Source organism: Poecilia mexicana, unplaced genomic scaffold (genome assembly GCF_051168715.1).
Source record: "Poecilia mexicana isolate PSO_F unplaced genomic scaffold, ASM5116871v1 scaffold_17, whole genome shotgun sequence".
Taxonomy (NCBI): Eukaryota; Metazoa; Chordata; class Actinopteri; order Cyprinodontiformes; family Poeciliidae; genus Poecilia; species Poecilia mexicana.
This window is the reverse complement of record NW_028263386.1, coordinates 12,263,265-12,287,606: the sequence shown is the minus strand read 5'-3', so window position 1 is coordinate 12,287,606 and position 24,342 is coordinate 12,263,265.

Sequence of the window (24,342 nt, the reverse complement as noted above, 5' to 3'; positions counted from 1 at the left end):
GCCTGCCATCTGATCCAAGATTGTTGTCAGTATCAGGCCTGATACCAATATTGGAACATTTCATCCAAGCTGCGTAGAAAATAAAAGAGAAATGATTAGCTCTGACAGTCAAATAAATTGACCTGAATATTTTACGACTTACTCAAATTTAAAAATATATATTTATATATATGCTAACTTTTTTTTTTTTTTTTTTGTAGTTTGTTGGCTTTATCAGTATTTTTCTGAAATTTCAAAGGGTAATTCACATTAGGAGAAACAGTAATAATCAGTTGGTCACTTTGTACCAACTTTGAAGCATTATGCTGAAGTTGCAAAGTCTGGCTGCACCTCTTGTTAGTCCTGCCAAAATATACAGTTAATTATTTAACAGCTGTGTTTTCTGTAAAGTAACCTATGACATTTAAGAAAAGAGTACATATGAGTCTCATTCCACTGTTAGTAATGAGTTGAGTCCTGCTAAGGGTGCACAGCTGTCCCAGAGCTTTTTGTCTCTGGGGGAGTTAACTGCTCCAGGTTGATGTTACTCCAGACTGGGAGAACTTCCTTGTCTCTGTAATAGAGGTAAGATGGATTTTATTTGAAAAATTGTAATATTGTTTTCTTAAACTTAAAGCTGCTTTGTTGCTTTGTGATGCAAATGACTTTCCTTAAGTGATGGAAGCATGAATTCTAGCCCTTGACCAGAAAGTTTTGAAGAAAAATATCCGACCATCAGTTTCTCATTTTTGTGTTTAAACACTTTTGGGTTATGCAGAAGGACAGTGATCCAAACCAAACCTGCTGGTCTACTTCAAAATGGTAATATAAAGTTTTGGAGATGCTCAGTCAAAGTCTAAACTTAAATCTAACAGATTTAAGCCATGGCCCGACCTTAAATCCTCCAATACGACTGAATTGAAAAACAGTCTACAAAGAAGAATTGGCCAAGATTCCTCCACAGAAATGGAAAGACCTGTCACTAGTTATTATAAACACTTGATGGCACTTATTACCATCAAGTGTTTACCTGTTTATTTCAGATCATTTGCACCAAGCGAGTAAAAGCAAACACGGGGCCATGCTCAATGATGTTGAAAAGTAGTGGTTATCAAAATATGGTCATGCTGTTCAAACTGATTACTTTTCAATTTGTACCCTGCTCTGAGTTGTAGCCACAGGCAATAATGACATCACTGCGTGGCTGGTCTAGAAAGTGGCTGGCGAAGACGAGGACTGCGTGGACTGCTTCCAGAAAACACTGTAACCTTCCACTGAAGCAGTGTGGAGGTGTTCGATTTCATCCAAGTTGACAATGCCGCTGCCAGAACGGCAAAACTAATGTGAAGCGGATATGCCACCTTCCTGGCTCTCCCCCGGAGCCCCAAACCACACACTTTGTGACAAACGTTAGTTGGTTATAGGCTGACCTGAACGTAGTTGCCTCTGCAAGACGGGTTGTGGAGAATGATCTAAAAATCAGATGGGGAAAAAGTGAAGTAATCAGATGTTGTCTTGTTAAATAGGAATATCCGACAGCGGAGACAATTACAGACTAATGTGCAGCAGGTGCTGGGTGTCTAGACAAGCACTGCAAAGTTGAGCAATTTGCAGCACAGGTGCATCTTGGACTACAACCAGCGCATTGGCGTACTGCAGTGCTTTTAGACACCGACATGTCACATTCATGTCGGAGTCGTTACATGAAATGTCTTTGATTAAAGCACTGTGCTGAGAGAAGGCCAGATTTGCTTGCAAATAATCTCTCGACTCCAACAGACTTGTTTATTTTTCATTGACAGCTAATAATGCAATTTGAACAGTTCAGTTTTTGGCTTGTCAAAGTAACATAAAATGACTTGGCAAGCATTCTGGAATCAAACCCTCCAGACTTTGTGTACTTAATCATAAAAACCTGGTGGGTTTGGCTTCCTCTGTTGATTCAGAGTGGCCCGATCCAAGAAACATAATCAAATGTTCTTGAAAAAGCCAGCCTTGGTGGGCAACACCGACAGAATAATGTCACCTGATAGTCAGTGATATTGGGATAATGGTTTAACGTTACTCTTTCATAAATGGTCATGTTAGCGTAACCTTACAACAGGGCTATTTTGGCAGCTTATGTCCATTTTGAATTTATAGTCCGATCAGACAATGTTTTAAATATTTACAACCTTGTAAAGATATAAAAGCAATTATTTAAGATTTATATTCCAAGTTCAGTGCCTATTGATGTATGAAGTTACGTAAAATGGAGAAAAGTGCGTGAGCAACCCTCTGTACTGTGCAACAGCTCAACAGATCAACAAGTGAGCAATATCTGATCTATGTTAAATTTACTGTTGCGGTATCTGCAATGCCAGTTTTATTCCCTGACCTGTGCGACTGCTGCTGGCTCGGAGCCCTAGCTGGCTATCATTCTCCAGGGCTAAGAGGATAATGTGTTAGCTGATATCTTAGCTCGGTGTGGTGCTGAAATGGGAAAAAGGGGGGTGGGGGGGCGGTGAGGAGAAGGTAATGATGGACCACTCTGGTTTCTCCTTAGAATTAAGAATTTCGGCCCAATCTCAGTGGGTCTTGTTTTATTGGCAGGGGCGAATGCACTTGTTTCTTTGAAACCCAAAACTGACATTGGTCTGCAGCGATAAATTTGGGATCTGCTTTGCTTTGAAATGGCTAAAAATGTAAACTGTGAGCTTCAAATGAGACGTCTGACATAGAAGATCTGCATTCACTCGCTCAAAACATGACTTCAGCTCACAAACTGAAGGGTGAATGGACTCAGGATGCAGTGCCAAGCGAGGGTCCTCTTTCTCTCCACACACTGAGCCTCCGCAGTCATGGATCACAGAGCTGGAGAAGCAGCTAATAGCTCTCTCTAGCTGAGCCCGTGCTAAATACTCCCTCCTCTAAAATTATTCCTCAGAGAATCAATGGGCCCATTCTTTTGTGAGCTGTAGTTTGCTTGATGGTCCCAACCTCAATGTGAAACATTAGACAGCAATGGGGAAAACATAAAACATAATACTTGTGTGACCAGCTTGTCATTGGCTGCGTTAAGAATTTTGCCCAAGATAGTGAGGGAGAGGCTAACGAGGGTAATAGGCTTTCGGAAGATTGAATCACAGTGCTGGTGCAGAAGGAGGAGCTCTTGATAGCCATCGTTATAAATATTTTGATAGCTTTTTAGCAGAAACAGAAACCTGCAACAGTTAATTTCTACTTGTGATTTGTTCCCATCAATCCGAGTCAAATTTTCCAAATTTGTGAACTGAAATTCTTCCACTTATTTTACACAGAGGAACTTGCAAAAATAATTGTTTTTTTGTCATGTTACAACCACAAACTTCACTATGTACTTTATTAGTATTTAATGTGTTGGATGTCCAAAGTGCAGCCAGGTCATTTCCTGCCCTTGGAAAAATTTAGTGTGGCACCAACCTCATTTATGAATGGTACAAATTTAGCATGCCAATAGTTGAAAGGTGACGCAAATTAACACTTTCAGAAATTTTTTAGGGCATGAGTTTCTTTTTTTTTAATGGAAAGTTAAAATACTCTTAAATTGGTAAATTTGTGGCTCAACACAAAGGAATTGTCTTTTTCCCCCAACAAAGTACATTTAAACTAAACAAAAAATAAAAAAAAAATCAACATGAATTTCCTTTGATCTAAGTTCTGTCATTTTTTTTTAGATGCATCCCTGCTCAACACCTGACTCAAAAAGCCTGAATTCCATCACCAGCTGTCTCTGAACTCTGCGGAGGCCTGGTAATGAGTCGTTCGTTTGATCCAGGTGTGTTAGAGAAGGGATGCGTTAAAAAATTACTGGGTGGTATCTCTTGAGGACTGGACTTGGGCAGACTTGATATAAATGATCCATTGTAGATCAGAATGTTTATGATGTTAATCATCCATTAACCTCCATACCAGTTTCAAGTCTAATACAGCTTTCCTCATGTCTGACTAGCTTCCCTGTTTCTGCTAAAATAAGGCGTCCCCACAGCATGATGGTGCCACCACCAGTTTCCATTGTATTGAGTTCATATTGGGTGATGTGTAGTGTTATTTTTCTGCCACACAACTTTTCATGAAAGCCAAGCTGATGTGAGACCATCAGTCTGAGTCTTTTACTTCAAGCATATTAATTAGACTGAAACCCATCCACTTAATTTGAAATTATGAGTAAATATTCATTCCATGGACTCTCTAGACTTATGATTTTGGTCATTTTTCCTTCTTCAGTACCAGAGCAGGAACACATTTTCACTTATCGTGTAAAGTTTCAACATTAGTTGTAATTGATGGTAAGGTCTTAATAGGAAACACACACACACACACACACACACACACACACACACACGCACCCTTTTCGGCCTATTTTAAAGAAGAATCAGATTTCCTTCTCACAGCATGCTCAAAGCAGCACCTTAAGAGCAGGGGTCAGAGATGAATCCCAGACTTCTGCTTGGCATCCTAAACTCCACAAAAATGTCTAAAATCCAAAGTGGCGGAGAGCATTTGGTGGAAAAACAAATATCTCTATTTCTTGCTCATAATAGTGATGATCGTGTTTGTTCTCAAAGCCCTTTTAATCTTCCTGTAATTGTTCTTTCAGCCAGCCACAGGCTTCGCCGTGAGAGTTTAGCCTATTCCTTGACCACAACATCTCCGCTTGTCTCGCCACAATAACCTGGTCCTGGATACTTCACCACCCATAACTCACATCTGCCAGGATTTTGAGGGTCTTTCCTTCCCAAATCAATTATCACAGATTTGCAGAGATTTTCCCAGCTGATGAGGGAAGTCTTTTCTCTTTTTTTTGTATTCAGAGGCTTAAAGCACACCCGACCAAATTCAAATAAACCGTCTTCTGCGGTGAAGTAAAAAACCCCACATTACAACCATAAATTATTTGTTAAACGAGACAAAATTCATGATGACTTAACTGCGAATTCACACAATAATAATATCTTGGGGGAATTGCAAAGCTTGCGCAGAGTGGCACAGAACAAATTAAGCTGATTTAGACTCAAGTGTTCACAGCAGACCAGCAGAGTAAAGTACCAAAATCAGCTTAATGTGGCTAAGCCTGAATATTTATAAAATCAGTAGTAATGGGGTGCTCTCCTGGCAGTACCATCGCCTCCTGTATCAATGTGAATATTAGTTGAAAAACTTTGACTTTTAATGTTTTAATTGTTTTGACTTAAGTGCATAAAAAATGTTATTTTTATATAAAAATATTTATTGGTGGATCAAAAAACCCCAACATTTCCCTTTTTACTGATTTACAGTCTGCATTTGGATTGCGTTCACATTTCCCAGCAGATGTCAGACTGCTCAGCTTGTCTATTTAGTTACTATTTCTGAGCCTTGTTTGTACTTCACTGCAAGCTGATATGAGCTGTAAGAGGAGCCTGTTGCTACAAGAGTCTCTGCAAAGGTCAAACATGGTGGTTTGTTTTCCTAGAATCCCCTTGGGATGCAGAGGGGATAACTTTAAGGCCTTTTACCTGTAGGCAATAAAAAGAAACATCACCCCTGCCGTTAGTCAGCTAGTGACATGCATTTCCTTTTCTACCTCATGAATTGGAAGGTGTAGGCCTTACATTACTGCTGATAATGATGATAATTTCAGAACAGGTGTTAGCTTATCGTAGGCCTTTACTTCACTAATTAATAAAGTTAATAGAAGTGCTAGAACAAATAGAACAATAAGGTTTGTATGTTCCTTCAAGGACATTTAAATTTATTTCGATGCCTTTAAATTGAAAAGGAAAAGACGAAGAGTGCACATAAAGTTAACAGTTGAAAAACTAGCAAATAATGCAAATCTGAGATCAGCGAATGAGGAAAAATCTCTCAGTTTGTCCTTTGGAAGCCTAGGCCAATATATTTGTGACTACAGAGAAAGCAACCTCAACATAACCCTGCCCCTTAAAATGAGGGATGAGAGAGGCAGAGCCAAGGAAAACGAGTAAAAAAAAAAGAAAAAAAAAGACAAATAGGCATCCTCTGACAAAACACTCAATGTAGTCTAATTTCATAAAATTTTGACAAACAGCCAAAATTATCAACGGGTTCTGGGCCTAGCAATTATGACTCTCCTGGCAAATTCTCCTCCCCATGTCCCAAAATACAAAAAAGGTACAGAGATCCAGGAGGGCCAAGATATTTTCAGATTTTAAACTTTTGTTAACGTTAGTGTCATGATTGGTGGTTGAGGTGTGGCCCCAGTTGCAGAGAGGCAGAGGCAGAAGCTAAGTTTGTAGATTTAATGAATAAATAGAAAATACAAAGTCCACAAGACTCGAACACTGGTAGCGCCGGTGAGAAATAATGACAACATAAGATGAGGATCCGGCGAGTTGTGGGTGAAAATGAGAAGGTTAAACACTGTGAAGTTGAGAGTGGACACAAAGGAGCTGGCTTAATGAGATAACTGACTGCAGGTGGGAGCAGTTGGAGCAGGAGCCAGCTGAGGCGCTGGGAGGAAATGGCACAGGGAAACTGCAAGGATCTACAGGGGAACACAAAAGAGCGAGGGAGGTAACATACGGGATCTAGGAATATTTCTAATACTGAGGGACACTAAGATGGAGATAATAAGATAACTAGGAAGTGAAAAGGACATGAGGGGAAGCTATGAGGAAACCAAAATAGAAATAAGGCTGATCTAAAGATAAGAATTAAAGAACACAGAGAGTAACTAGGACTAAACAAAGAAATAACCTAACTAGAAACACTAAAAAAAGATGGACATAGATTCACACAAAAAAGTCTAACATTAGCATAAAGTGACAAACTCAAAAAACTAGAAACCCTACGGGAGGAGCTTGAAGATCATAAGAAATAATCTTAAGTTACTCAATGTAGTCTAAATGAGTGACTTACTCAATTAGACATTAGAATTTAAATCTTTTCTCAAACATCTACAACATTTTGCTGGTCTGGCTGCAAGTGGATAAGCTAACTTGGAACTATATTATCAGTGACATTACAAAATACAGAACAAATACAGACCAATAATGATGCCTTCTTGCATCTTGATAACAATCCAATAAGTGCGACAACTTATTTGTCAGACATTTCAGGTTTAGGACTAAAAAAAAAATACTCGTGGAATGTTAAGTGCTTTGTATCAGAAAAGAAGAAAGAAGTCCATGGCCATTAAAATTAATGATCTGGATTGACTTCTATGTAAAACAAAGAACACAGAAAATAGGCCACTGTATGGAAAAGGTCGCAGTTCAAGTTCCTGTGTGTTTTATGGTCTGCTGAACCATAACATTTCACCTATTTCAAAGCGGATAGGTTTTTACGTCCTGGACGAAGATGGATTCATAGGAATCTGGGCAAGAGTCAAAAGAACAGAGATGACTTTGATTTTATATTGGCTTACCAAGTTAATTATTAAAAGACTTGAAATCCATTTTGTCCTGCTACTTTAAATCTCTTCTTCTGATATGTTTCTGTGGAGACAGGGGAAAAAGTTGTTTTATTATGGGCTAACTTTTTAATATTCACTGAAGTTTATTTAAGCAACATTAAAAGTGTTTACGTTATCTTAACGACCTTTACAATGTAATTCCTTGTAGTTATTAAAAATAACTACATAAAAATATAAAAAATGACCAAAATCAAAATTCAGTCAAATGTATTTAGAAAGCATTTTAAATGGCTGATGTGTTTTTCTGAAGTGATCTATCTTCAGAAAACCAGCAATTTGTGACTTCTATCATATGTTTTTTTTAAACTCTTTAAGACTTCTTGAATAGAAAATCATGTAAATTGAATGAAAAATTATTGAGACTCTTTGCAACTTTTTAGTATTACTTTTTATTGTGCAGTTATCTCTGTCAACAAACATACAATGCAAAACAGATCAAACTCAATCAGACTGGATGGAAGGTGTCTGTTAACATCAGTTTTAATTCTAGTGTCGCTCTGCATGACGCCATCTGTCCTCCCATCAGGAGACCTAATCAAGTGATAAGTGCATTGATATAAACTCTTCAGGTCAGTTGATATCACAAAAATGTTAAGAACATTTTTTTTTTTTTTTTCCAAGAAAGAGCTGAGCTAAGTAGTCTCTAACAGCAAACTTGTTTGTGACACCATCAATTACTAAAACTGCAGGTCAGTGCATCTGTTTGGGTTTCTGGTGCTGCGTTGCTCTCCTCAACAGTAGCACTCTCTTTCCACAAGGCACGAGGGGGAAAAAAGCCAATCAGCTTCCTAAGGAAGCTGCTGCACCACAGGCGCCTGCATGAGAATGATACAAATCCCCACTGCTTTGGAAATAATTAATGGAGGGATCAAGAGTAGCAAGGCAGTCTCCCCAGCCTGGCGCTGACGAGGAGACATGTGCCACCAGTGGCCTAAGCTACTTGAACTGGACCCATGTTCTACAAATCAGGTCCAAGCTGGGAGAAAAAAAAAATGCCAGTCTTTTTTTTTTTTTTCTTTTGCAAAGGTAAATAACGCAAAATTGGAAGCTTCTGAGTTACACAGTGGAAGCTGTGGGTCTGCTTGTTGTACTTTTTTTTCTCCCCACCAATACAGGAAATTATAATCTGACAACAGAGTTTTGTATTTACTCCGCTAAGCTTTGTTTGGCAACTTTAAAATTTTCAAAGTGAGAGAAACACAAAACCAGAAGAAAACTGTCTGAGGGTAATTGTGCTTTTACATTGCGCTGTTTTCAAATGTTTTGGCTGCTCTTTTGTTTTTTACCACTGATCTAACATGATCACATCTAGCCATCATTGGTTTTGAGCTAAACAATTATGTTTTTATCAAGCCTTATGGAAACTCCTTTTTTCTCCTCTAAGTTTCAGGGTATTCTGTGAGGCTGGAAGTTGTTGTCGAGACAAACTGTAATTTTCCACTTTGAAGAATAGAGGGGAATCCTAACCGTGGTCACCCTGATCACGCAAATGGGAAAAAAAAGAATGAGTGGCAGTTCCCTCAACAAAGAGAAAACCCCTGGGTTCAAGGGTCCGCCTTGCTGGTTTGGCTTTAGTGTGCAGAGATGGAAAACCAGACAGTTGAGATATTTCCATGTCATATTTTTCATTTTCTTTTGTATTTTGATCTTGGATTATCTTTCCATCCCGTGTTGGCACTCATGCTGCCAGAGTTGCTGTGGTCAGATGGCTTACACAACAAGTGATGGGATAGCTGTCTTTCAACTGGAAAATCCAGCCTTAAGCTCTGGCACTGGCTCACGATCAAGTTTTAAATTGCTTTGTGTTTAAAGCTATTGTGTATTGGAGTGATTTCATAGGATTTAAATGTTTATCTTTAATTGTACTTTAAAACTGTTTTTTTTTTATAATTGCTGGACTCTGTCTCTTTTCTGTGACAGTTATCAAGAAGTAAAATGTTTAGATCTGGTCTAATATCAAGTTTTAAAACTACACATAATTACAAAGTTGTTGCTCTTCCATGCGAGCCATCTACTTACATCTTGTACTTAATCAAAAAAAAAAAAAAAAATCTTGTTTAGCAGGTTTCAGTATTAACCTAAAGTGGAACTAGTTTTATATTAAACAAGCAAAATGTAATCTTGTTACAGGGTCACAAAAATTCTTAAATTGTTCCTTTTCCATATACCGTGTTGCAGATTTCCTCAGGTTTGGCGTGTCCTATTTCATTGGATGTTTAATCTCAAGTATTGCAGTTTATAACCACACTCTTTGCCCTATAGATTCTAGGGGCTGTATAGTGAAACTCTTGTTCTGGACCATTGCAGCCATACATCATCAGCAGTGTAAAAGTAACCTGTCCCATCTCCTGTTCCTATTAGCAAGGGAACAATTCAAAGATTTGTGAACTCTGCTTTACAATGAAAGGACATAAGCAAACAACTATGCTTCTGCTCCAAGAGTTGTATTTTCATCAACTGCATAATCAAGCACTTTCACTTGACGTTCGTTATTGTCCCTTTTGCTAGATCTCTGTATCGTAGCTGGTAATCATATTGGTTTCACTCAGGACTGGCCTAGTTCTGAACATTTTTGACTTCATAATTCATTTGGGAGAAGGGCTCAAATTTTACAAGAGGTGCAATGCTTTGCACCTTTTGATGTACTTTGAATACTTGAAGCTGCCCTGTGGTGTTTGTCTCACTTTAGGGAGCAGTTGACAGTTTAATCTTTGCGATCACTTGCACGTGTAACCAGATCCAGGGCGGTTTTATTTAGCCTGCGGAGGTGACATCAGTCAGGGGCAAAGTGAAAGGTATTCCAGTCCCCGATGCCAAAAGGGCTTCATATACCTTTGACATTGTCAGACCTGCAGAGCTGACTACATGGGACTTGGTATTATTTATGTGTGTTTTTATTTTTAGCTACGGATGTTTATTTCATGTTCAAGCTTTTGAGTGATGACTATCAGGTCAGGTCCTTTTATAACCAAATCTAATAAAAAATCAAACGTTGCCCTGCAAATATTCAGTTAAAATTATGGTTCCCATGTTTTTCACAGGATGTCAGTGCCTAGTGTTTCATTGTTACATGCATGTGCCAAACACACTTTTCTGTCATTAGCTGTTTAAAGATTGTAGTACATTTTGTTTATTAAAATAATGAACTGCGATTTATTGTTTCCTCTAACAAAGGAAATGTCTACACTTGTTAAAAACCTCGTGGTCATAGAGGCACTTGGACCACCAGGGGGAAAAAAAGACGGAAAAGGAATGAAAATGGGAACCCAGAGAAGAATAGGGAAAGCAAGGGTGCTGGGTTTTACGGAAGTTTTATCTGGAGAAAACACCTGCTGTAGGTCAAAGACTTCATACAAGGCCATGGAGCAGAAATGATGAAATGCTCAGGCAATGAAGCATCAAATCTGTTTTTGATTCAAATTTAGTCATAACAAATTTTTATCAAAGCTTCAGAGCCACGTCACAAACATCCCCTCAAATTAATGTACATATTCTGATTTATTTTCATTAATAGGTCCTTCACTTATTTTGTCAACATGTCGTTTACCTTTTTTCACAAAATCTGTTCTGGGTCTAAGTCTAGCCCACAGGAAAGCCATTTTATAGAAACAGTTTTATTTCTAAAGCTGCTTCTTTTGGATTTTATAGCAGAGATGAGAAGTTTTTTTTAATTGTTTTATTTTTCATTATCTTGCAAATAATAATTAGCCTAGGGGGAAAACAAAAAACTGAATAGTTCTCAAGGAAAAATCTATTTCCAGGTTTGGTAAATACTTTGGTAAAAAAAAAATGCTCGTGGATAGTTTCCCCCCAATTGGTCAGGGACCACAATTTGTCAGGACAAATCATCAGACTGAGATACTTCCTTTCAAAACAGTGTTTAAGGAACCACGGGCATATAAAAATCAGCCCTTATTTTTAAATGAAAGGGTAGGTCCGTTTACAGTTCACATAACAAAAATTCCTGATCAATTTGTAGCTTTCCATCAATTTTAGATATTTTGCAACCACAAATGTTTGATTTTACATCTGCTTAAACTGCTCCAGGTTTTGCATAATGAGCAATTATTATAAAAAATGAAAGTGTTTAGCATTTTTTTTATGCTTTGTGGGATATCTGCCGGAGCAGACTTTCATTGGTTTTCCTTGGTGGATTTTAGAGCAGGAAAGAAGATTGAGTTAACTTTGTGCATGCACTGACATCAGCCACTGACCAAGGCTGTCATGCAGACATCAAAACATGCACTTAAGAAAACTGCACACTCCCTTTTCCCACATCCCATCCCAGCGCCCTTTATATTGTCCACACAATGGAAATCCAAACACACAAGAAAGATTTTTCCATGCAAATGTGAAATCCATACAGGAAAAAGAGAAAGCAGCAGTCTGAGATCCACTGTGCTCCCAAGGAAAACAACGTTCTCTAAAGTGCCTGTGCCGCCAGTTTGACAACCCCGTGCCTTTCAATTATCCTGCCAGCAATATTTCAACTTGACAAATACTGAAGGATATGACCCCTTGATCTGTGCTGAACCCAGCCTCACCTCATAACCGTGGTCAAGCCGGATTGACAAACAATACTGTAATGACTATAAAGGGAGTTTATAAATTAGAGCTAAAGTCATGGGGTTTAGAAGACACGCACAGATGCTGCTTTACACTTTTTGGTTGTAAAAAGTGATGCAAAACCTTCTTGAGTGAATAAGATGTCAGGAAGGCCACATGTAATTAAATTCAATCACAGGGTGGGCCAGTGTTTGGATTAGCTCCACTTGTATCAGTTTTAGATAATATGAACTTTTGAGGGGGATTTGCTGTCTCCCGTGACTTTGGAAAACCCAAAAATACAACTGATATTTTCCAAATAACATGACAATGGTGGCATAGTTGATGGTTTCTGTTTCATGTGGTTAACATCACTTTATTTTCTTCAAGATGTTTTGCTTTTAACATGTTAGGTAAACACATTTGGATGTCGATAAGATCAGCCGTCCCTGTGGACTTGGGACAGGCTGTGGGAAAGTATATAAAAGTGGCACTGAAATGATGATCCCACTTCAGATGGGACTCTTAATTGTTGCTGTCTGAACACCTCCTCCCAGTTTTACAGACGCTGTCGGCTGAAACCTCCTGACGCTAGTAGCAGTCTGCTGATGTGCTGTGTCGACTCCATATATTAGAAAGCTGACAGACTGCAGAGTATCACCCGTACGTCATAGACGTGATTAGGGTCATGAAGTGCAATAGGGCCTTTGTTCTGAAAGAGAAATTACCAAGAGCCCTCAAGTACATCAGATCCAGACAGATAAAAGTGAACCAGTTCAGGAGCAGAGAATTAGATGAAAGGATTTCAAAAATGGTAAGAAGCCTCTCATTTGTGTTGGACTTTATCAAGCCTGAAGACTCAAAAGTGCTTTTACACTACAACCAGTCATTCACACCCATTTACACACGTATGCTGGTAAGTTACATTGTAGCCAGAGCTGCCCTATGGCAGCCTGTCAGGCTGCCACTCAATGCACCACTAGCAGGCAAGTGAAGTGTCCTGCCAAAGGACGCAACTTGCAGCCTGAATCAATGTCACCCTATTTTATTAACTTGATTACTAAAAAAATAGAACAAGGTTCATAGTCAAATTTTGAAATGAAGGAACATTCATTTCAAAATGAAATGAATGAATTAATCATTCCAGCATTTTTGTTTTGGTCAAAGATGGGTAGGAACTAGTAGTGACATTTACTCAGTAACAGTATAGCTCATAATGAATTAAAAGGTAGTTCTTGGAGTAGTTTCTCTGCTCCACATGTTACTTCTTTCAAACAAAAATGCACACATATTTGCACAAACATTTTGAAGGAAGACCTCTTTTCTTATTCATCAGCTTCATTGTTCACTTTCACTTTCTATTTTTTTGAGTGTATATTTTCTAGGTACAAAAGCCCGAAGGATGTTATGCAGCGACTATGCTTGAATTCATCACTGCAAGCGTGACATTCTGTACCCATTTTAATAATGAATCAATTAAAATAAAAAAAAATAAAAAATAAAATGTAGGTCATCCAATCACTGGTTAAATCCTCATGCTTTGCCCTCAACTCTTCAATTCTAAAGGTTAGGGTGTCCCAGTTGTTTCTTAGGAGATTGTGGAATGGCCTTGTAGTGAAAGGGACTTTTCAGAGGAACACAAGGAAACAAAGGGGTAGGAGCTGCGCTTGCAAATCTCCTAATAAGTGCAAATATTTTCTCAGACAACATATTTTTTATGTTACAATAGCCACTGGAATGCCAAATTTGAAGTATTCCATTTTATCTTATATCACTTTTATTTATTGTTTATAGTTTAAAAAAAGAAGATTATAGATCAAATGTAGCACTTTATCAACGCCCCAGTGCTTCACATTAGATCTAGTCATTCATTCATCAATGCACACATTCACACCCTGTTGGCAAGCTACTGGATTGTAGCCAAAGCTGTCCTGGAGCAATCTGACAGAAGCAAGACTGTCACCACCAGGCCCTTTGACCACCACCATCAGACAAGGTGGATGAATTTTATTGACTAAGGACACAATGATAGAAACACAACTTGAACCAGCAACCCACCAATTACGGGACAAACGCCTTCCACTTTTGCCACCATCACCTCATAATAACTGACATTAACATCCAGGTTGTTCGGCTCAACATTTCTCTCCGTAGTGGAGGATGGTTGTTTAGATCTCACACAATTCCCGGTAAGCTTCATAAGTGTTGAACTGATACATTATATACGTCACAGCTAAACATTAGCAACTGGGTAAAATTTAAATCTTCTGCAGAGTCCAACCTATCAGTAAGAAATTGTTTTTCAATAGCTGAGAGCCCAAACCTCTGTACAAAGTAAAGCGTAAACCAGGGGGCTGGTTTCCCATGCAAATGTAAATCCTTAACTCTTCTATTTTCTAAGACCTGTCAAGCTTTCCAAGTCCAGCTGTTCTATGACTTATAAATGTTGAAAGCTCAAAAAAATAAAACAAAGCAATTTGACTATACTCGATTTAGCCTTCTTGTTGTCTCCTGAAAGTCTTGCCTTCTCTCTGACTCTTTAACAACCTAAATGATTCGAAGACATTTCTTTGCATGTCAGAGAATAGGTCCCTTTTACAAAGCATTTTACAGCATTGTATCTTTTCTGGCTGTAGTTTTAGAAACCCTCCTGAATATAATGCAGTATTTTGCATCTACAGGTTGAATCTTTGAGTTTCCAAACATCTAGCGATGGGTCTGTTGAAGAATGATCCTGGAAACAGCCTTCAATTCCTGGAAGCATTATTAAAAATATTACTGAACTTTGTTTGACCTCATGTACTCAGTGCCAGCCGCTGAGGTTTGCTTGCCCAAGCATGCAAGAATGTATAATTACTAAACAAGAGAGTGAAAATCAAAGCATCTGGCTCTGATCATAAAAAAAAATAAACTTTTAAAAATACAGAGAAGATGAAGCAATAGACAATTAAGGGTGAGTATTAAATAAGTGTATTACAATTTGCATAAGGAGATGTAAAAAAAAAAAAGAAAAGAAAAAGAGGAAGGCAGATAGGAGGTGCTGCCTTCAATTACAGGACAAATTCATAAATAAAGGGAGAGACCACAATGTACACTGACTCTTGTACAAAGTGTACAGCACAATAAATATTTTATCAAGTGCTTTTACAATGCAGGAGGAAAAAAAGGGGAAAAAAGCATTGCAATCCCAGGAAAAATATAGAAAGTCCTGGAAAATCCCATATCTTATTCTGTATGTCTTGCTCTGTGTATGTTGTGTGATGAGAAAGCTCACATAAAAATATTTTTTTCCACAGAAAACATCAAACCCATTCGATGTTGTGACACAGCCAAAAAGTTGCCATGTCCAACTTATTCAATACCATGAAATAGAACATGAAAGGCACTCCAAGATAAGTGCTACTTGTTTTTATAACAAATTTCTTGTTGCTTTGTGTTAGTTTTTGCTGCGTGACTGACACCTTTGCTCCATATTTTTACAATAGACTCAATAATTTCCTGTCTCATTTAATTTAAAAAAAAAAAAAAGAAAAAGAAGGTCTGTTTTCCAGATTGTTTTGCATGTTTCTCACAGAGCTGAGAGATAACTTGGAGCTTACTGGGATGAACCCACTGTTTTGGAGCAAAGAGGGAACAGAGCCTGTCTGGTATTCATCTGTGACATGTCTCAGACAAACTCTGACATCTTGTCATTTCTGGGTTTTGAGAACGAGCAGCAAAAACAATGAAGAAGAAAAAAAATACAACTTCTAACAAAGATGAACGAGCACAAAGGCTCCAACGGATAATTTCAGAGCTTTTATTGTAAAGCTTCATGAATATATTGTGCAGATATTTAAAAAAAAAATAAAATAAAAAATGACAGAAGATAAGTGAATACAGTGCATCCACATGTTACATCCCACGACATGAAGTGACTGTGAAGCAGAACAGAAAGGGCCAGGGAAGGAACACAAGCCACTTTCCCAACCAACAAAGGGAAGAGATTTAGGAACGTGGCCTCAGTCTTGGCACAGATATTGAGGATAGTCACGAAGTTGAATGTGGGCAATAAACAGCAAGTCACGCAAATGTACACTTCACATGCAACGCAGTTGGCGATTCACTTAAGCGTCTGGCTGAAATCGTATTCCCTTTGGCTTCACTCAGTTATGCCATCATTTCTTATTACAGCGGAGAACAGACAAAACACACGAGTGAGGCTGAATGCAGGTTATCAATGTAATGCTCACAAATTACAGCATGCAGTGAGAATCTAAGTAAACCACTTTTACTGCCAACTTAATTTGAGACAATGGAAAACCTTTTGGTTTCCCCTCCCTTTAGAGCCATCAGAACAGTGCTCCCTCCTTACGTCAGCTCTGCTCCCCTATTAAAATAATATACGAAAGGCTTGGTGTAAAATGCTATTAAACTGGAATCAATTCGGAGTCAAGTCCTCATCTCAAAGGAGGGCATGAACACTTCCCACAGTGTGAACGTTTACTGTATAAACGTCCTTGATGACCACCAGCGTTGTCAGGAAAAATCTTCACATTAGGACCTACATGTCTCCTCCTAATTGGATGCCTTTCATCCAATAGTTAGAAGTTGGCTTCTGCCAACCAGCTGGGAGGGGAAGGGCTCCACACAGATAACACGATTACATACAGTGGGCGAAAGCAAGTAATATCTGAGATGCTGGAGGCCAGCAATAGAGATATGAACGGACAGAGCCAACTGAGTCTCAAATCACCATTTTCCTAAACACATTACAGTTGGTTGTTAATCACTGGAGTAATTTATGAAAGGAAAATTTCAAACTGTGCACTTGTCCGGTGTTTGGACTTACAATGTTTATTTTTATGATATTGTTACTTTTATGATGTATAAAAAAAAAAATGACTTGTAATAAACAGAAATTCAGTTCTTATGTGCCTGAACATATATTTGTTTATGTTGTTTGATATTCAGTACTAATTATATTAAACAGGCTGAACATTACAGAGGACCCTTTATAGAGGACCCTTAGCTAGAGTTAATGCTCACAAGGAGGTCACAAAGGGTCAACATGATCTTGTCGAACAAGCGTATCTGCCAGCAGTAGGGCACAAAAACATCCTCCAAAGCATTTTATGGTTTAAAATATAAAACCAAAACTAGCCAGGGAGATTGCACAGATCCTAAAGAGAACACTGGAGAGTTGCAGGAATTTATTTTTAGTGTTGGTGGTTTTCTACTTAGGACAACAGTCTTTTGTATTTCCTATTTCTTTGTACTCCAGAGTACTTTTCAAAGACAGACACCTTTTCCTTTAAAGAAAACACCAAGGTCTGGCTAAAAACTTCCAAAACCACGTGGAATTATGTATTTGGTGAGATGAAACTAAACCTTACAAAACAATTTAACAAGTTAAGCTGAAACAGAATCAGAATGTGGTTTAAGCAAAGTGGTTTAAAAGTTTGGACACTTAGGCAACCAAGTAGCAGCTCTTTCATTTTTTGTTTTTTCCCTCCATCAAATGTATTTGTTTTCCAGTAAAACTGTACACTAAGTACATCACATTAAAGATGAAATAAAAAAAAATATGAAAGATTTATGACGGTATGTTTCTTACATCACAAAAAATCTTTAATGGGTTTTAAGACTTTTCACATCCGCTCTGATTATTGTGTATAAACTGCTAAAACTTTAGCTATTTTTACATGCTGTATTAACATCTTTGAGAACCATAAATCTCAGAGTGTTAGTTGTGGTCACATACCGGAGAAGGCAGAAAGATTCATGTTGTGTTTATGATGGACTTAGCAGACTTCTGGCCTCAAGGTTCAAAGAAATATCCTGAAACAAACAGGGAAGGAGCCTGACCTGACCTGCCTCTGCAGTGTGAAATTGCTAGCAAGTTGCATGTGTTTTTGTTCATCCCCTTCACCTTGAGCTTTCAGAAGATCGAGCAGATAGCACGCAATGGTGCAGCGGACCTGCGAAAGGGCCACCTTGCCAGTCCAGATGTGGTCTTCTATTTTTTTTATTTTTATTTTTTTCACAAGTCTAGTTGTGGGAATAAGTCTCCACAGAAAGAAACCTGTGTATGATCACAGTGCGCTGTTGCTTCTCAAGCAACAGTATTAGCCAAATCTGGAGAGGCTTTCATGGAAATATTTACTGGGTGAAAACCTTTCACACAAATACAGATTCTTTATAGCAAGCCAAGTGAGTCCTCAACCTTAAATCTGCATGCTGTTGTCATGGCTGAGCATGCATGTTGCAAAATAATAATGGCCCAGTTAATCTTACTGGGGAGATGGTGAAATACCCTGGATATATAAAACTGATAAGGTCAGCAGCTGACAGTAGACAGTCCAACAACCCATTGAGATCAAATGAGTGCCGTTACAAACTGAATCTCCTCAAGTTTTTCATGATAAGAGCATCACAGTGAGGCTCTCCAGGCAAGCTCTGCAGTCCCTCCGCAGATAAATGGTTTCCTCTTTTGAAAGGTCCCACTCCTCACTGGGATAAGAGACGCAATCAGTGAAACTCTTTCAAGCGCTGTGCTTTCATTAATGGACTCTCGAACATTGAAGCAGTACACTCTTGTTTGCACCCAGGTTAATTTGGACATAGTCCATGCTCCAACAGGACTTTCAAGCAAGACGCATTACAGTTCAGAAGAAAAAGGGCTTGGAGATATCTGTCATCTTAACAGTTGTTTTTGAGTGGCCACAATTGACAAAAAAGTAAGAAAAAAATACATTGTGTCGAAGCCACATGTTTTTCGTCTTAGTCACAATATGTCATATTTTTTGAATTAAGAAAATAATCTTTTTAAATTGTAATTTTTTTTAAGTCCCACAACAGATAATCCAAAGCAACAAGACGTAACGTTGATTGAAAGCAGAGTTTGATGACTATTAAAAGCAGATGGCAAAGGAATGTCTTAAAACACTGAGCGAGTGACCAAATTTGGAGACCTCAGCTCCTCTTTCACTGATGGGAATCTTTAAATACTGATTTGTTTCCAAGTATTTTAAATTCATGAAGGTTTTTGGTTTTGTACCTACATTGATGCATCTCGTTTTTCTTTACTGTCTCGCTCCAATTAGGTGTGGAAAACACCCAGAAAACTTAATTTTTAAAGAGATTAACATTTTTATCATTAGAAATCATCAGCTAGTGTAAAATGTATAGCACTTAACATGAGGACCCCTGTTGTTTAACCCTTGTGTGTGCGAGAACTGAGGCAAACATAGAGGACTGTGGCAAATGATACAATTTTTACTTATGTGGGGTCAGTTGGACCCCATTTCTAGATACAAGGGTTAAGTCAACCCAACTAAATGCAGAACTTGCTTATCTGTGCACTGAATTAGAAAAACTTTTCTTTTCATTTTGCATTTTATAACCCGAATGCAGCATATTTAAAATCTAAGATTTTGTCTGACATAACAAATTGGTAGTTGGCTAGAAAATGCACTCTAGATCCAATTTTAGTGTAAAACATAGTTCATGACTGACATGTTACAGAAAGCTGCAGTTTTATTTCCCTCAAACAATGAACATTTTAAACTCCTTTGATTTATCATAAAGACAACTTTGCAAAAGATTTGTCTTCTGTGAAAATGTTGAGAATATTTGCTCCTGGGTAATATTATTGAAGTTCCTTTTCTGACAGTGCACTTAGAACAACAAATAAGTGGCCAAGGTTCTCTAAATGTTGTAAAAGAGAAACTGGTGGCAGATTCAAGCAGACCACTTCTAACCATATAATATTTTGAAAGCTTCTATTTTAAATTCAAGCAAACAAGGGTGAATCAACAGAATTTTTTAGTGTCTGTTTTCCTTCGATTGAACATAACTCTGGTAATGGGATCACACTCAATATAAGCCAGAAAGCCAAAGATTTTTCTCTTACTATAGGGGTCAACTAGCAAAAATGGGAGGAAAATTCATGAAGTCCAAGCTAGACTTAAACCATCTTCCCGTATTAAGGTATGTCACAAATCTAAAAAGTTATAGATTCAAAATCATTACCATTTTCAGTCATATCGTAAGCTAGTCATTTTAAAAAAGATGTGAAAGAAAAGGCCAGTGTTTTCTTTGTCTGGAAGTAAGACTTGGGATGGTCTGTTGCTGCACACTGCTGGACATCAGGCTGAAAATCCCACAATGTTTTCCTTTTTGGCAAGAGAGACAAGTTCAGGTGTTGTACAACATTTCCAGTCAGCAAAACTGAGGGTGGTCAAATTGTGGAACCTAAAAGAGAGACATTGATCACTGTTAATTGAAGTAACACATTCTAAGTTTGTCCACGCTGTGAAGCAGCTGACAGCAGGCGAGCTAATGTCATCTTGTTACAGTTGTGCACCTTTAAAAAGCACAGAACAGCAAAGGCTATAATTATCTAACTAATTATTGCACAGTGTTACGAATACAAAAATATATCATTTTAATGCAGTATGGGAAAAATAAAAGTTGTTTTCTGTTTTAAGCTAGAGCTATTAAATAAACTTAAACCAGTACATGACAAGTGAGACTGCAGTTTAATTGGCCAAAAGGAGCTAGACTGGGCCCATAAGCTCGTAAAGTTCACCATTAATGCTACACAAGTTGTCTACATTTTAAAAAGGCATTAATAATTATTATGAGAAACCTACAAGATTTTCTAATCAGCTCTTTGACTAAAACCTGCAGGCAGAGACAAAAGCTTGAGGAAAACTGAAGAAGCCGTGCTTCCTAATATGGGGGAAAAAAAAAAAAAAAAAACTTTTTCTATCATCTAATTAGATTTTTATCTGCTTTGACACTGTTATGCAGAATACAAGTCAGTCATGACACAGTCTGGGAAAAGGGTAGACTCAACAGTAACAGATTAGATTCGTGGAAATAATGGTCTTAAACCAAGCCCTCCCCTCATAGTCAGAACTGGATGAGTTGTGAATGCACAGAGAGAAAAGGCTTGACAAGTTCATTGAGGAGCTCTTCATCAAGGACAGCTTTGTTGGGTCGTCAGGTTTGTTTGGATGTACAGATGTCAACCCTTCTAGGCAGAAAACAGGCACGAGTAGTTTTCCATTATTATGGCATGGAAATAAAGACATAAAAACATCTTGTAATTTATTGCTTGTAAGTACAACAAAGCAGTTAAGTACTGCAGTATTTCTTTTTTGTGTGTGTGTGTGTGTAAGTGGAAATCTTGAAACAATTCAGAAAGGTTTTAAAGATGAAACTGCTCCATAGACTGTAAGATCAGGACAAAACAAGCTGTGACAAAATTAGACTGTTTAAACATGTTGGGGTTACTCATCAATACATTTTTAACCTGTTTATTTAACCGTTCTTTGTTTTAAACATTCTTCTTATTGGTAGGGTTCTGTCATAAATCAGAGCACGGAGCTGTTTTGAAGCATCTGCATGTTTTCTCGGTTGTTGACTAAAGTGGTCGAAGAGGCGCTGTCATGTCCCACAGCTGGAGGTTTCTGAATCTTGTGACACAGAAGATAAATGCTTCGGCTGTGGGCAGCGTCTTTATTAATGAAAAGTGACATCATCGCGTGGTCTGCTAAACAGCAATCAAGCCTTTTTTTCTGCAACGCTCAATGCAATCCAGATGCCCTTTTGATTAAAGGCTTAAACAATATTGGAGAGGCAGGGAAAGGGGGCAGGCGCAGAAAAGGTCAACCACTGGATTCTAAATACAATTGTCTAAAAATAAAAACATCTGGATGGAAAATCACCTCCTCCTTTGGATGTCTTCTCTCTGCTTCTTCAAAGATGGCTGCCATTTGGTTTCCAGTAACAGCTCTCAATAACCTCAAGTCATTTCTCGGACTCCTTCGTGCATATTTCCTGCAACTGTGGGAAATCAATTGTGGCAATACAGGAATGCTGTTATGCTGAGATCACTTGTTTGCAGATGTGTTGTTAGTGATAATTTACAATTTTAATCTTATTTACAGTGCAGCGACGACAATAATGTCAAAAGTTTGTTGGTTTTTGCATTATCCACTTCTGAGCTTGAGAGAACGACAGTCCCCACAAGCAAATGGATTTCCCCAAATTTATGTAAACATTTCCAGTACCCAGAGGATTATGTCACCAAATTGTTGATTTCCTTTACTTTACTGCAGTGCTCCGAGAAGCATAGCACAAAAGTGTTGGGCAAAACAACAAACCAGATAGCCTATTACAGCAACAGTAATATAAAAAGCCTACAAAATGAAAAAAAAACTTAAATAAATAAAAAAATAAATGGCAATTTAAAAAATAGAACAGAAAAAAATAATACTGCATTCAGTGTTTATGAAGCATTTATGAAGCAACCATGTGGTGTAAATTCACAAACAAATCAAAGATAAACTGATCTAGCATAATATTATTACAACCTTCCTTATGGTGTGCTAGTCACCCTTTTGCAAGTTAAGCTGTGATTAGGTCTCTCCCATATGATTGTCGTTTGAGCTACATCAGAACATGCCCTACAAAGGTGTGAAGTGTGATTGACCTGCCGTTTGGTTCATATGTGGATCTGAGTCTAGACTTTGGTCTGGCCTGTGTCACAGGGTAAAAAGGCCTGGAAAGCACCTAAGTGGCACATGCAGTCATTTGGCAGTGGTACTGCAGGCCTCCTGTCCTGCAAAAGAAGGAGTTTGTGTAAACTAAACAAATAAAAACAAAAAAACATACCTGCAACAGACAAGGAGAAGTTTATTTGCACCGGGATTTTTTCCTTCTCCCTCTCAACAACGTTTAACCTATACTGACCACGAAAAGACGCGGGTGGTTCAGACCTACTGCAACCTGAAGTGACACACGAAATGACTCACCTGATGCTGGCTGGTGCCTCCTCAGCTCACATTTTCCCCCAACCGGCTTTTTCACAACCTCAAAGCCAAAGTTGAAACTGAAGAAGAAACCCACCCAGTGCTCTCAGGCCCACTTGTTTTCTTTAGCATATATGTTGCTGATGCAAGGTGGATTGAGGGATGAAAAACGAGGATCAGTGACTCATTTTATTTGCTTTATTCTGACGTTGATGATGTTTATCATGTTACCATGACGACCTTGCAGCGATCCTATGTTCCGTTAACTTTCCACCATTTTTTTTTTTTTTTCCATTTGTAAAGCTACTGTGTGTTTCTGGTTTGTTTTCATTGTGTAGGTACCAGACAAACATGCTGCTCTCTAGTGAAAACACCAGGGAAAGTCCCTCTGTCTGCTGGGCTCTCAAGTTCTCTGCTGCTGCAAAGTAATACGGGATAAATAGCATTCTTATGAGGCATCTTTTCAGGGTTAAATGATGCTATCTGCTGGTGTAAACTTGACAGGTGCCACTTTTGTAGACTGCAGGTCCCTATTAGTGTGGAGAACCACATTTGGAGGCAGTTGCACAAATTGTGCTGCAGGAGGTAAAATATGACTCAAAATGAAAATACAAACCACTGAATGAGGAGTTTATGGGCCCCAACTATTAGCTGTTTGTTTGCTTTAAACAAACAGCCTTTGGTGTCTTTTTTGTGCTGCCTGAACTACAACCAGTAATATGAAACTTAAAGATGAATTCACCTACAAAGCTGATGCAATTTATTGTCTGTAACCTTCTAAATAAATTCATTTATTTTGTGTTTAGTATTTGCATTTTTTGATGTAGGGTAATGTTTACTGTGCTTAGTAAGTTTCCATAAGGTAAAAGTATAGATTTTTTTTCTTTTGTTGGAGGCTAAGGAGTTATGATCTGTCAGTATCTTATCAGGTGGAGACAGCAGTTTGGGTGACCTCAGATGGGACACTGTTAGTACAAATACTTCTATAAAAGGTGCTGAAACTATTTGTTCAGAATTGAACACCAAAGGTTGGACAAATCAAAACTTTAATAATGTCCTTGGCCAGTGTTGGCCCCCCTACATTTTCAGAACTCTACTATAACCAAGTAGAGTTCACGGGATCCCCAATACCACAACTTTTTGCTTTTTTTTTTTTTTTTTTTTCTTTCCAGGTTAAAAAGATGCCTAAGATTTGAAGGAAACATTTGTTGATCTGACTCCAAAATAGTTCCATTTGCAGAGATCTGACCTGAACTGTACCGAACAGAGAACTTTGACTGCGAAAACAAAACATTCCTGATATCAAAAGAGGAACCTTGGAACAATGTTGGATAATGCTGGGGAAACATGGATTCTCAGGTTTTGTTTGAACTTGTGAAGTACATGTAGCTCTGTGTGTGTCGTCTCAAAAGAAAGCCAGACACTTTGAAATTCAGGCACTATTTTCATGAATGCAATCCTGTACTGAAGCTGCTGAATCTTTAGTTAGCTAAAGCTGTACTCTGCTAGGCATGAAATGCTTTCCTTTGCATCCAATCTTGACTTCAAATGGTACCGAAACAA